Source organism: Sapajus apella, unplaced genomic scaffold (genome assembly GCF_009761245.1).
Source record: "Sapajus apella isolate SASKATOON/1434 unplaced genomic scaffold, GSC_monkey_1.0 scaffold30, whole genome shotgun sequence".
NCBI lineage: Eukaryota > Metazoa > Chordata > Mammalia > Primates > Cebidae > Sapajus > Sapajus apella.
In genome coordinates this window covers 8,578,903-8,591,502 of record NW_022436970.1, presented here as the reverse complement: position 1 = coordinate 8,591,502, position 12,600 = coordinate 8,578,903, and positions in this window count along the sequence as shown.

Here is a 12,600-nt window from a genome sequence, read left to right as displayed (position 1 = left end):
CCCTATCCTGTATTTGAAAAGGAAAATGGCAAAGGACTGAGATCTCATTGATCTTAAATTCTGAAGTAGTTTAATGATACGGAAAGCACTGGAAAGTAGAAGAAACATTAGAATGGAGACGTGGTGGGGTATGAGATGGGCTTTTTCCATGTGTTCTCTCTTAACGTCTTCTCTGGTTTTTTTCTTTCATCATTTAGGAAAAAAATATTTTCTACCGCTACAATGTTTAGCCGTGGTCTGAAAAGTTGTATTTTTGGTCAGTTGAATCAATGTTGTAGGCTGGACTAGGGCAGTTTACTATTTAAAAGAATTTAATACACCTTTTTAATTGAATTGCCATCCTCCGCAATTGCTTTATAATTCGGGTTTTGTTTGGTTTGGTTTTGTTTTTTTGCCACAGAGTCGGTCTGTTGCCCAGGCTGGAGTACAGTAGCGTGGTCCGGGCTCACTGCAACCTCCGCCTCTGGAGCCCAGGCGATTTTCCCACCTCATCCTCGGAGTAGCTGGGACTACAGGGTGTGCCGCCATGCCCAGCTCATTTTTTGTATTGTCTTGTAGTGGGCAATGGAGAGTCCCTTCATGCTGCTACGGCTGGTTTCATGCGATCCACCCACCTCAGCCTCCCAAAATGCTGAGATTACAGGCATGAGCCACCGCGCCAGGTCAGGCCCTAAATCCGGATTTTCACATAAGAAAATTTTAAACAATTTTAAACTACGTCCTATCCAGGAACTGCTTTAACGTCAATTAAGTTACTGAACTTGGAGATGAAGAGTTAAGGGGGTTGGAGAGAGACCGACTGGAGCTTACAGCAAGGAAAGGCACACTTGGGTTATCACAGTTTCATTAAACAAGAATAGAAGAAGCCATGGAGATAAAAATAAGTATTTCTCAATGATTTTTTACATTCCTGATGATTTTCTATATTTTCATTTAACATTTTACCTTTTGGTCTCATGAAGCTATTAATAATATGTATTTTATTTAAATTCAATCAACAACAACATTAAAAATTAGGGAGATTGCAAGTTCTCCCAAGAGTGATAACATATTCAAATCAATTAATTTAACAAATAATTACGAACAGGTATTATGTACCAGTCACTGTGTTACAACAATTGAACAAATCAGACACTGTCCCTGCCTTCATAGTTTAGAAAGAACAACATTCAAAAAGTGAGATGGAAGTAGAGAAGGGGGAAATACAAGTAGAGAAGGGGGAAATACCATTGGAAACAGACATAAAACAAGGAAACTAACCTACTCTAGGAAGTCAGGCAATAGAGACCAAACTTTGAATGAAATTTTTTGGAGTCAATGAAAATGTGCATTTCTTGAAGGATCAGTCTCTGAAAGAAAGGAAGCAAAGAGGAAGCAAATATATTGAAGATATATTTCAATTACACTGATCTATATTGTGCCTTCAGTAGCCCCAACACAAACTATTTGTTCTAGAAATTCAAAGAATGGTCTTTTAATTTAGGCATCCTTTAATAAGATTAAAAGAACAAAGCCCATGTTAGGTTTCAGTACTAAAACATGGAGTTTGTATACCTGTTTATATTCCTTAGCTGATTTCCTACAAACCCCTTTATATTTATTTATTTATCTATTTTATTTATTTATTTATTTGAGGCGGAGTCCCACTCTGTCACCAGGCTGGAGTGCAGTGGGGCCATCTCGGCTCACTGCAACCTCTAACTCCCAGGTTCAAGCAATTCTCCTGCCTCAGCCTCCTGAGTAGCTGGGATTACAGGCACCTACCACCACACCTGCCTAATTTTTGTTTTTTTAGTAGAGACAGGGTTTCACCATATTGGCCAGGCTAGTCTCAAACTCCTGACCTCAGGTGATCCACCTGCCTCTGCCTCCCAAAGTGCTGGGATTATAGATGAGAACCACCACGCCCAGCCTGTTTGTTTATTTTGAGACAGAGTTTCGCTCTTATTGCCCAGTCTGGAGTGCAATGGCGTGATCTCAGCTCACTACAACTTCTGCCTCCAGGGCTCAAGCAATTTTCCTGCCTCAGCCTCCTGAGTAGCTGGAATTACTGGCATACCACCATGCCCAGCTACGTTTTAATTTTTTTTGTAGATACTGGGTTTCACCATATTGCCCAGGCTGGTCTGAAACTCCTGACCTCAAGTGATCTGCCTGCCTCAGCCTTCCAACGGGCTAGGATTACACACATTAGCCACCACACCCAACCCAGAATGTTTCTTCTCATCATAAATTCCACACCATTGCCCTTTCTCCAAGAAATTACAATACAGGTATTTAATCCACCTATAGTTCCTATCAGGTAACATTACACAATCACCATGGCTCTGCCTTTTTATTCTCTAGGAATTTTGTTTACTCTTTGAAGGTATTTATAACTAAAACACCTCCTTCAAGGGGAAAAAAATTGTACAAAAAACATTGTTCAGACAGGGCACAGTGGCTCATGCCTGTAATCCCAGCACTTTGGGAGGCCAAGGCAGGTGGATCACCTGAGGCCAGGAGTTTGAGACCAGCCTGGCCAACATGGTGAAACCCCGTCCCTACTGAAAATACAAAAAATTAGCTGGGCATGGTGGCAGGTACCTGTAATCCCAGCTACTCAAGAGGCTAGGACAGGAGAATTGCTTGAATCCAGTTGGCGGAGGCTTCAGTGAGCCAAGATCATGCCACTGCACTCCTCCAGACTGGGCAACAAGAGCAAAACTCTTGTCTGAAAAAAAAGAAAAAAGACATTGCTCAAAGAATTTAGTATCCAAATATTGGGGAAAGGGGTACTGGAGAGCCATCACACACTCCTGGCAGATAGGGACTTGGTACCAGGGATACCTAATACTAAATGGTGGTGGGAGGAGGCAGGCAATGAACAGGATGAATACTGTTAACAGTATCTCAGCATAAAGAAGAAGGAAATACATTCCTACGTCATAAAAGCAGTGTTTGCAGGGGTGAGTATCTAAAATAAGGTTTTCCTGGATTTCATGCATAGAGTCCATAATCTGAAAGATGACATATTCCATTGTATGCAGAATAATAAAAAGCAGAGCTAAGAGAAGAGCAAATGGGCCAGGGTCCACAGTGTAATCCTTCCCTTGTTCTACCCCAAGCTTCCAATGATGTTACTAAGCTTGGAGTAAGAGAAGAGACAGAAAGAAAATGAGAGCTCCTGAAGAATAAATAATCCCCTACCACCAGATCAACTGGAGCCTGGTAGTTGAAAGAACAAATTGATAAAGGGCAATGAAACTTCTACTTAGAGCTTGCTAGTATCATGAAACATCACCCAGACCATCTGAGCCAATGCACACTATAAAATGCCTCCAAATAAGAAAAAGATTTCAATGTGTTCCAGACACCCATGAAATAGCAGCTTCTCCTACTTAAAAGTGGAGTGGGGAATACACCAGTATCCTAAAACCACATATGTCATGAATACCCCCCCTCTAAAGTGTTCCAAATGTATGTTCTAATACCACATTTCTGACTAACCACACTTTTCAAAGAATCCCATTTTAAAATGCTAAAAGATAACCCTGAAAAAAAACATCAGATGCAAAAGTTGTAAATCCTGATGCCAACCTGTTATATTTTCACAGCTAAGTCTAGAAAAGGAGAATGTAATTTTCAATTTATTGCCACAGTTTACTTTATGCTGTGTAATTTATAACTGACTTGCTGTGTTCTGCATCTAGGTTAATTCTGTTTGCATCCTTAGATCCAAGATAAAAGAAGTCATCTTTGGACGTTTCTTTTCTAATATAAGCTGTTGGAATTTTAATGGAGGCATAAATTGATAGCTGGGCTGATTTCAGTCTGAGTTGTTAAGGGCTCAGCTGTGTCCAGAAATAAACTCAGAAAGATGCAATATACAATGTAATACATTTAGTTCCTACATTATGAACAAGGGATCTAATTATAGTTTCACATTTTTATATCCCTTGAGCTACTAGTGGTTTACCATGCCTAAATTGTTCACTGTTTACTCATTCTTTTTTACTATGAGGGACCCATTTAGCAAATTACTGCTCTAGTGCACTAAATGGGCCCCAGGTGGCCAAACTGAATTAATATGTTCCCTGTTCACTGGCAGGATGAGACCTTATGGTTTCTCTAACGTCTTACCCCTCCCTCATGAAATTTACAATTTGAATTCTATCAAGAGCTTGGATTGCTACTATCATTTTAGGTAATCTGTTTTATAATATGGCTTGATAGCTTTTCAGATTTTAGTGCACTCTTTTTAATCCCATAATTTTTGTCTTGTTCTTATTTCTCACATCCTCCCTCACCACAATAAACAGATGTTCCATACATGGTAACAATGAAGTTGAGACCAGAAATACAGGCCACATAAACCCACTCTGATACTCTAACAATGTAAATTACCTGGGACATTCATTCAGCAAGTACTTATTGAACTTTTTTTTTTTTTTTGAGACAGATTCTCACTTTTTTTTTTGAGGCTGGAGTGCAGTGGTACAATCTCGGCTCACTGCAACCTCCGCCTCCCATGTTCAAGCAATTCTCCTGCCTCAGCCTCCTGAGTAGCTTATAGGTGCCCGCCACTATGCCTGGCTAAGTTTTCTATTTTTTTTTAGTAGAGACGGGGTTTCACCATGTAGGCCAGGCTGGTCTCGAACTCCTGACCTAGGTGATCCACTCGTCTTGGTCTCCCAAAGTGTTGGGATTACAGGTGTGAGCCACCGCAACCAGGTACTTATTGAACTTTTAAGTTTAGGTATCATTCATCCTAAGTAAATAGTATAGACAAAAATACCTGATCTAATGAAGCCTGTTTACTGGGATTGGCTTTTTTTTTTTTTTTAAATCTTCAGTTAAAATCAACCTATTCTCTTCTGTTATACAGATAATTCTTGTTTTGGGCAAGTGGGATATATGAGAATCTAGATATACAAATTATATATTAGAGTATAAATATTTCTTCTCAAAGTTTCATTTATTCTTTCCCTTATGAATGAATTCATCATACAGTTAAGTAGTCCTATAATATTAATATATTTAAAGTATATTAATTTTTAAAATTAATTTATTCCTAGCTTTTTAGAAACGTTTTTGGATTCTAACTCACACAAGTACCTAATACCTGTTTGCATCAAGATTCCTACTTAGGTCTGGCACAGTGGCTCATGCCTATAATCCCAGCACTTTGGGAGGCCGAGGCAGGTGGATCACCTGAGGTCAGGAGTTTGAGACCAGCCTGGCCAATATGGTGAAACCCTGTCTCTACAAAAATACAAAAATTAGCCATGCATGATGGCGCTCACCTGTAATTCCAGCTATTCGAGAGGCTGAGGCAGGAGAATCGCTTGAACCTGGGAGGTAGAGGTTGCAGTAAGCTGAGATCGTGCCATTGCGCTCCAGCCTTGGTGACTGATTGAGACTCCATTTCAAAAATAATAATTAAAAAAATTTAAAAAGCCGGGCGCGGTGGCTCAAGCCTGTAATCCCAGCACTTTGGGAGGCCGAGGCGGGTGGATCACGAGGTCAAGAGATCGAGACCATCCTGGTCAACACGGTGAAACCCCGTCTCTACTAAAAATACAAAAAATTAGCTGGGCATGGTGGTGCGTGCCTGTAATCCCAGCTACTCAGGAGGCTGAGGCAGGAGAATTGCCTGAACCCAGGAGGCGGAGGTTGCGGTGAGCCAAGATCGCGCCATTGCACTCCAGCCTGGGTAACAAGAGCGAAACTCCGTCCGAAAAAAAAAAAAAAAAAAAAAAAAAATTTAAAAAGATTCCAATCTAACAAAAATCTATCCTACGTCATCCCAAAGCATTTCTTCTTATTCTTCCATGGCTTAAAAGAGAAAAGTTCTCCAGATAATTATTCCTGAATACTTATATTCATTAATTATACCACGAAGAAGCAGCATGGATCTTCTCTTTTTGTCCCATTGTAGAGAGGTTAGAGGAGACTCCATGAGCCCCTAGAAGTCTTGCCCTTTTCCCCTCTACTTCCTGCCATATCTAGTGTGTCTGGACTTCTAAGCATCTTAGTTTCCTGGGGCTGCTGTAAAAAACCGCCATGAAATGGGTGGCTCAAAACAACAAAAATATATTCTTTTGTTACTGATAAACTTGAGGGTCCCAAAAGATGGGATCTTTCCTCCTTCATTGCTGCAGAGCCAATACACAACTGAAAGTCAGCATTAAGCAGAGCAAGGTTTATTCTGTGGCCAGGGAATGAAGAAGGGGGAGCGTGGCTCGAAAATCACCTTATCAACTAGTGCAGGGTGAGGGGGCTAAAATGTAAAGTTTCCCTAATGAAGGAGTTGGACATTAAATGCAAGGGGAGGGGCCAGGTGCAGTGGCTCACATCTGTAATTCTGGCACTTTGGGAGGTCAATGCAGGCAGATCACTTGAGGGCAGGAGACCAGCCTGGCTGACCTGATGAAACCCCATCTCTACTAAAAATACAAAAATTAGCTAAGCATGGTGGTACATGTCTGTAATCCCAGCTACTTGGTGGCTTGAGGCAGGAGAATCACTTGAACTTGGGAGGTGAAGGTTGCAGTGAGCTGAGATCACTCTACTGCACTCCAGCCTGGGCTAAGGAGCAAGACTCTGTCTCAAAAAAATACTGTTGTGGCTGGGTATAGTGGCTCATGCCTATAATCCCAGCACATTATAAGGCCGAGGTCACCTGAACTCCTGATCTCGGGTGGGAGGCGGATCACCTGAGATCAGGAGTTCAAGACTAGCCTGACCAACATGGTGAAACCCCATCTCTACTAAAAATTACAAAAAGTAGGCAGCATGGTGGTGGGCATCTGTTATCCCAGCTACTCGGGAGGCTGAGACAGGAGAATCACTTGAACCCAGGAGGCAGAGGTTGCAGTGAGCCAAGATTGCGTCACTGCACTCCAGCCTGGGCAACACAGTGAGACTCCATCTCAAAAAAAAAAAAAAAAAAATACTATTTTTAAAAGGACATTTTAATACGCATAAAAAGTAGGAAGGACAGATCTTAGCATAAAAGGTGGTCTTTCAAGTTGAACAAAGTTAACTTTATGAAAACTTCTTAATATGTCCTTTTTTTCCCTCTGCTATTACCACAGATCAAGAAAAATGCCATCCCAGGTCAGTATCAGATCTCAAACTGGCATTTGGGAATCAGAACCAGAGCTTCACAGAGTCACTGTCTCCAGCAACCTGCTATTATTCCACAGTCAGCACTAGAGGGTCACGGTAAATACAGAGCTGTGACTTTCAAGAATTTAGCAATTTATAACCATCTGTTGCCATATGTATCAAAATTTCACAAAATATGGCCACTGCCTCCTCACCTCATAATATATGTGATCTTACCCATGTTTCTGTTGTAAAATTGAGATGCCAGAAAAATCAATGCGCAGGGCTCATGCTCAGGTGGGTGCATTAATTAATAAATCAGATAGAGTGACAGTGGCGATGGTACGATAGCATTCTTAGTCTCCTACACATGCCATAGTTTGAAAGGTGGTGCCATGTAATATTTTTAGGAAGTGTTACAATGTTCAAGGTTAGAAGTCAGACGTCCTGGCTCTGAACTCCCTAAGTATGACCTGGGAAAGACATTTGACCGTAAAGAGCTTTTTCTTACTGATTTATGTAATAAAGGATTGAACTACACATTGTCTCTAAAATCTCTGCTGGCGCAAAGAAATTTCTCATTCTGACTCAAAGCAAAACTATCTAATTTGGAATATTGACAAATGTTTTTATTAGTCACAAAGTAGAGATCTTTACATTCAGATGCTATCATTTTGACATAAAAAGACTTTTTTTTTCTTTTTTTGAGACAGAGTCTTGCTCTGTCTCCCAGGCTGGGGTGCAGTGGTGCAATCTCAGCTCACTGTAACCTCCACCTCCTGGGTTCAAGCAATTGTCCTGCCTCAGCCCTCTAAGTAGCTGGGATTACAGGCACCCACCACCATGCCAGCTAATTTTTTTTTTTTTTTTGTATTTTTAGTAGATATGGGGTTTCTCCATGTTGATCAGGTTGGTCTTGGACTCCTAACCTCAAGTAATCCATCTGCCCAACGTGCTTTTTTAAAATAAAAAGACTTTTAAGACTATTTCTTGCTGTTTAAAAGAATTTTTAAAGCATTTAGAATAACAGCAGGTTTATTCTGATGTGTATGAAAACGACTGTGTTTTTAGTCCTCTGAAATACGAATTTGTCATGAATAGGAACTAATTTATGACAACAAGATCCACAACTTCAGATCCCCAAACTTCAGGGTCTTTATCAGTTTTCTCTTTTCTGGTCATGGATGTGTATAGATATAAATCTCATTAGCACAAAGTTAGGTTAGCTGATAAGCTAAAACATCAGCTCCCTAGAGTACATGGGCCCAGGGGGCACAGACAAGGATGTTGATAGCAGCAGTAGTTTGCCATGCCAAAACTTGGGAGTCACCCAAATACTCATCAACAGCAGGATGGATCAAGAAACAGGAGCATAGGCCGGGCGCAGTGGCTCATGCCTGTAATCCTAGCACTTTGGGAGGCTGAGGCAGACGGATCACCTCAGGTCAGCAGTTTGAGACCAGCCTGGCTAACATGGCGAAACCCCGGCTCTAGTAAAAATACAAAAATTAGCTGGGCATGATGGCAGGGGCCTGTAATCTCAGCTACTTGGGAGGCTGAGGCAGGAGAATTGCTTGAACCCCAGGGGATGGAGGTTGCAGTGAGCTGAGATCGCTCCACTTCACTCCTTCACTCCAGCCTGGCCGTAAGAGTGTAACTCTGGCTCAGAAAAAAAAAAAAGAAAGAAAGAGGAGGGAGCATAGTTCTACCTTGAAATACAATATGGCAACAAAAATGAAGAAGTTTAAATTAAAGTGCTAAGCAATATGAGTGAATCTTAAAAGCATGTGAGGTAAAAGAAGCCAGACACAACAGAATACTTTCCAGATGATTCCATTTATATCAAGTTCAAGAACAAGCCAAACTAATGTATGTTTTCCAGGAATACAATTTAGGTGGTAACACTGGAATGAAAGGAGAAGGAAGTAAATAACACAAACTGACTAGGGGGACCGAGAGGATTGTGACTGGGCAAGAGAACGCTGGGCTTCTGGGTGGCTGATGGTGTTCTTGTTCTTGACCTTGCTGGCTCCCTGGGTCTCTGCTTGATGAAAACGTTGTTCAGCTGTACATTCTTGTTTCATCCACTTTCCTGTTTGTGTTATATTTCATAACAAAGGTATTTTTAAAGATCATATAGTTTGTTATACCCTGAATTTCTATGTTCTGTCCATTCTTAAGAGTTTGAAGTTATATTTTCCACAAGTTGTCTAATTCATTTAGAATTAGTATTTAAATTAGTATTCATAATTTAAAACAATGATAAATTATAATTTAACATAACTTAAGAGAGAACTTTCAGATTAATTGTAAGAGTAGTAAGTTCATTATAGAAACTTTGGACAGTATTGCCAGGTGTAAAGAGGCAGGGATGAACAAAAATCCCAATGACACAGTTTTTTCATGTATTTCCTCCAAGATTTTTTTCCTCCTATGCATTTTTATGTGGTAGAGATCATAATGTAACTACATTTTCCCCCTGCTTTTCTTGCTTAAAATGATGCCATGAGCACTTTTCCCATAAAAATCACCATAAACATAATTTTAAATTTCTAGATAACAGTGGATTATTGGGAGAACCATAATTTATGTATAAACACCATAAAGGGTGAATTCATAATCACACAGGACACTGTACTGGACTTCAGTATTTTTATACTATTTTTATGCTCTTCTTTTTTTTTTTTTTTTTTTCTTTAAAGACAGGGTTTCACCGTGTTGGTCAGGCTGGTCTTGAACTCCCAACCTCAGGTGATCTGCCCGCTTTGGCCTCCAAAGTGCTTGGATTACAGGCGTAAGTCACCATGCCCGGCCTTTTTATGTTCTTCTACTTGTGGAAATAAGGATGAGATCTTAGCCATGTTTGATACCTTCACCTTCCATATCTCCGCATCCTTCAAACCACAGTGTAGCAACACTGAAATCAGGCAGTGTCTGAAGCCCTTTGTAGATGGGCTTATGAGGAAGTCAAAACGTGGAAACATTTACCAAGTCCTGTAATATGCCAGGGTAGGGTAGCCAGATTTAGCAAATAAAACTATAGGACATAGTTTTTGCAATAATTGGATATATAAAAGAATTTTTAAAATATTAATTCTTGATACTATTTCAAATAAATATCAAGCAAAAGATATTATCAAACAATATCTTTTGCTTGATATTTATTTGAAATTCGAACTTACGTTTCCTGTATTTCATATGGCAACCCAATGCCAGGGCACTACCAGGGCTGCCTGGAGTATATTCTAATGTAATTTCTTTGACCCCTTTGAGAATTACATATGATTCCCATTTGAAAGAAGAGCTTAGGCCAGGCACGGTGGCTCACACCTGTAATCCCAGCACTTTGGAGGCCAAGTCAGGCAGATCACGAGGTCAGAAGTCGAAGACCAGCCTGGCCATCATAGTGAAACCCGGTCTCTACTAAAAATACAAAAAAGTAGCCAGGTGTGGTGGCATGCACCTGTAGTCCCAGCTACTTGGGAGGCTGAGGCGGGATAATTGCTTGAATGTGGGAGGCAGAAGTTGCAGTGAGCTGAGACCATGCCGTTGCACTCCAGCCTGGGAGATGAAGTGAGACCACATTTCAAAAAACAAAAATGAAGAGCTCAGTAAGTCCCAGTAACTTCTCTAAGCTCGCACAACTAGAAAGGAGTAAAACAAGGATAGAAACTAAGCTTTCGGACACCAAGAATACGGCTCCAAATTGGAGGCGCCTAGTGCTTCGGCAAAATGGACCCAACCCTCCCTCAGTGAGCCAGGGTGTTTTTGGCTTTCATTTGTTATTGTTGTTTCTTTCTACAAAACAGTTCATCAACCCTTTTGTACTTTTATGTGAAAAATGAGTGGCTGGGTGTGATGGCTCGTGTCTGTAATCCCAACACTTTGGAGGCAGAGACGGAAGGACAGCTTGAGGCCAGGAGTTCATGACCAGCCTGGACAACACAGTGTGACCCCTTCTCCACAAAAAAATTTTCAGAAATTAGCCTGGAACAGTGGTGCACACCTATAGTCCTAGCTACTCAGGAAGCTGAGGCAGAGGCTCTCTCAGGGCCAGAAGTTCAAGACCAGCCCAGGTAAAATAGCAAGACCCTGTCTCTACAAAACATTTTTATAAAATAAACAGAAATTAGTTAGGCATAGTGGTACATGCCTGCGGTCTCAGATACTTGGGAAGCTAAGGAAGGAGGATCGTTTGAGCCCAGGAGTTCAAGGCTACAGTGAGCTATGGCTGTGCCACTGTACTCCAGCCTGGGTGACACAGCGAGACCCTATCTCTAAAAAAATAATAAACAAGTTAGAAAATGAGTATGGGGTAGGAGAAGAATTCTGGACCCAGGCAGCAGGGCTAAGCCACTGTACTGACTCAAACAACCAGGTCCAGGAAAAGGGCCTTTAACGTAACACAGGGCAGCAAAGACAAAGCCCCAACACACCCCCAGCCCCACCCTTTGGAAGCCAGAAGACTCACCCACCAGCAGTCTTCCTGATGACCATCAGATGAGACATTTTAATTTCATTTGCTCCTGGAAACCCCAAGAAAGGGTTTGGGTTCTATTTGAGGTGGGGGGCAGGGGCTTTATTTACTTATTTACTTATTTTTATTTATTTATTTTTGAGACAGAGTTTCACTCCTCTTGCCCAGGCTGGAGTGCAATGGTGCCATCTCGGCTCACCGCAACCTCTACCTCCTGGTTTCAAGTGATTCTCCTGCTTCAGCCTTCTGAGTATCTGGGACTACAGGCACCTGCCCCCACGCCTGACTAATTTTTCGTATTTTTAGTAGAGACGGGGCTTCCCTGTGTTAGACAGGATGGTCTCAATCTCCTGACCTCGTGATCCACCCTCCTTGGTCTCCAAAAGTGCTGGAATTACAGGCATGAACCATCGCACCCAGACCACTTATTTACTTATTCAGGTTTAACATAAAGAGTAAAAAGGGTGAAACTTCCAGAAGTGGTTCCACTGGTGTATGGGAGGAAACATGATCCAAGCTGCAGTGCATTATCCTCATCCCATCCTGTCCAGGCAGGACCCCGGCCCCATGATGTAGCACAGGCCAAGCTCCCCTCTGCTCTCTTATGTCTTCTCCTTCATTCCTTTGTACCTTGCTGCTTTCCTTCCCCATACAAGCAGATTCTGAACAAGCCATTTGGCAAACCCCTCAGAGTACTACTTTTCCTAGTCAGGAGGTGAAACTTCCCCAGGTCCCAGACAGAGGAGGTGGCAGAAGTGCTAGTGTCTGAGGGGCGTCGGTGCAGGAGACAGAATGGAACTGTGTCAGGAAAAGTGACAGAGTCCCCAGCCTCAGCTGGGCCCTTGAGATTCCCCTGGATGTGGCTCTTGTGGCAATCCTAGGTACGGTCTTTGGTAGGACTTGGAAGAAGCACACAGACCCTCACGATGCCATGCACTAAGGCCCCCAGCCTCACTCCAGGCAAACATATCTGCTCAATGGCATCTAGCTCTGAACCAAAGAGGGCCTGAGTCTCTCTGCACCAAGAGGAA